This window comes from Arachis hypogaea, chromosome 3, assembly GCF_003086295.3.
Source record: "Arachis hypogaea cultivar Tifrunner chromosome 3, arahy.Tifrunner.gnm2.J5K5, whole genome shotgun sequence".
Lineage (NCBI taxonomy): Eukaryota > Viridiplantae > Streptophyta > Magnoliopsida > Fabales > Fabaceae > Arachis > Arachis hypogaea.
Window position 1 is genome coordinate 57,989,159 of NC_092038.1, and position 2,548 is coordinate 57,991,706.

The 2,548-nt window shown below is 43.0% G+C and overlaps 1 non-coding gene across 1 annotated transcript; it reads left to right on the forward strand.

Annotated features, from left to right (window-relative positions):
• The first annotated feature begins 2,149 nt into the window (after nt 1-2,149).
• Nucleotides 2,150-2,257, forward strand: LOC112793785 (small nucleolar RNA R71). The gene has a single exon (XR_003198480.1). It is a non-coding gene; the product is annotated as a small nucleolar RNA R71 (small nucleolar RNA).
• Nucleotides 2,258-2,548: the final 291 nt, after the last annotated feature.

The following is a 2,548-nucleotide window of genomic DNA, read 5'->3' on the forward strand; positions in this document are numbered from 1 at the left end:
CCACAGATCCTGAGGTGTCAAGGAAAAGTCATCCCTGCACCAAGTGGCGCGAAAAAATGCTCTTCATGCCAAATCTGGCGTTAAACGCCGGGCTGGTGCCCATTTCTGGCGTTTAACGCCAACTTCTTGCCCTTTTCTGGCGTTTAACGCCAGTCTGGTGCCCCTTTCTGGCGTTAAACGCCCAAAATGGTGCCAGACTGGGCGTTAAACGCCCATTTGCTGCCCTTACTGGCGTTTAAACGCCAGCAAGGTCTTCCTCCAGGGTGTGCTATTTTTCTTTCTGTTTTTCATTCTGTTTTTGCTTTTTCAATTGATTTTGTGACTTCTCATGATCATCAACCTACAGAAAACATGAAATAACAAAGGAAAATGGATTAAATATAACATTGGGTTGCCTCCCAACAAGCGCTTCTTTAATGTCAGTAGCTTGACAGTGGACTCTCATGGAGCCTTACAGATACTCAGAGCAATGTTGGAACCTCCCAACACCAAACTTAGAGTTTGAATGTGGGGGTTCAACACCAAACTTAGAAGTTGGTTGTGGCCTCCCAACACCAAACTTAGAGTTTGACCGTGGGGGCTCTATTTGACTCTGTTTTGAGAGAAGCTCTTCATGCTTCCTCTCCATGGTGACAGAGGGATATCCTTGAGCCTTAAACACAAAGGATTCTTCATTCACTTGAATGATCAATTCTCCTCTGTCCACATCAATCACAGCCTTTGCTGTGGCTAGGAAGGGTCTGCCAATGATGATGGATTCATCCATGCACTTCCCAGTCTCTAGGACTATGAAATCAGTAGGGATGTAATGGTTTTCAACTTTCACCAAGACATCCTCTACAAGTCCATAAGCTTGTTTTCTTGAGTTATCTGCCATCTCTAGTGAGATTCTTGCAGCTTGTACCTCAAAGATCCCTAGCTTCTCCATTACAGAGAGAGGCATGAGGTTTACACTTGACCCTAAGTCACATAGAGCCTTCTTAAAGGTCATGGTGCCTATGGTACAAGGTATTGAAAACTTCCCAGGATCCTGTCTCTTTTGAGGTAATCTCTGCCTAGACAAGTCATCCAGTTCTTTGGTGAGCAAAGGGGGTTCATCCTCCCAAGTCTCATTACCAAATAACTTGTTATTTAGCTTCATGATTGCTCCAAGGTATTTAGCAACTTGCTCTTCAGTGACATACTCTTCCTCTTCAGAGGAAGAATACTCATCAGAGCTCATGAATGGCAGAAATAAATCCAATGGAATCTCTATGGTCTCTGTGTGAGCCTCAGATTCCCATGGTTCCTCATTGGGGAACTCATTGGAGGCCAGTGGACGTCCATTGAGGTCTTCCTCAGTGGCGTTCACTGCCTCTTCCTCCTCTCCTAGTTCGGCCATGTTGATCATGTTAATGGCCTTGCATTCTCCTTTGAGATTCTCTTCTGTATTGCTTGGAAGAGTACTAGGAGGAAGTTCAGTAATTTTCTTGCTCAGCTGACCCACTTGTGCCTCCAAATTCCTAATGGAGGACCTTGTTTCAGTCATGAAACTTTGAGTGGTTTTGATTAGATCAGAGACCATGGTTGCTAAGTCAGAGTGGCTCTGCTTAGAATTCTCTGTCTGTTGCTGAGAAGATGATGGAAAAGGCTTGCCATTACTAAACCTGTTTCTTCCACCATTATTATTGTTGAAACCTTGTTGAGGTCTCTGTTGATCCTTCCATGAGAGATTTGGATGATTTCTCCATGAAGGATTATAGGTGTTTCCATAGGGTTCTCCCATGTAATTCACCTCTTCCATTGAAGGGTTCTCAGGATCATAAGCTTCTTCTTCAGATGAAGCATCCTTAGCACTGTCTGGTGCAGCTTGCATTCCAGACAGACTTTGAGAAATCAAATTGACTTGTTGAGTCAATATCTTGTTCTGAGCCAATATGGCATTCAGAGTATCAATCTCAAGAACTCCTTTCTTCTGATTTGTCCCATTATTCACAGGATTCCTTTCAGAAGTGTACATGAATTGGTTATTTGCAACCATTTCAATGAGCTCTTGAGCTTCTGTAGGTGTCTTCTTCAGATGAAGAGATCCTCCAGCAGAGCTATCCAAAGACATCTTGGACAGTTCAGACAGACCATCATAGAAAATACCTATGATGCTCCATTCAGAAAGCATGTCAGAAGGACATTTTCTGATCAATTGTTTGTATCTTTCCCAAGCTTCATAGAGGGATTCACCTTCCTTCTGTCTGAAGGTTTGGACTTCCACTCTAAGCTTACTCAATTTTTGAGGTGGAAAGAACTTTGCCAAGAAGGCATTGATTAGCTTTTCCCAAGAGCTCAGGCTTTCTTTAGGTTGTGAGTCCAACCATATCCTAGCTCTGTCTCTTACAGCAAAAGGGAATAGCATAAGTCTGTAGACCTCAGGGTCAACCCCATTAGTCTTGACAGTGTCACAGATTTGCAAGAATTTAGCTAAAAACTGATGAGGATCTTCCAATGGAAGTCTATGGAACTTGCAATTCTATTGCATTAGAGAAACTAATTGAGGCTTAAGCTCAAAGTTGTT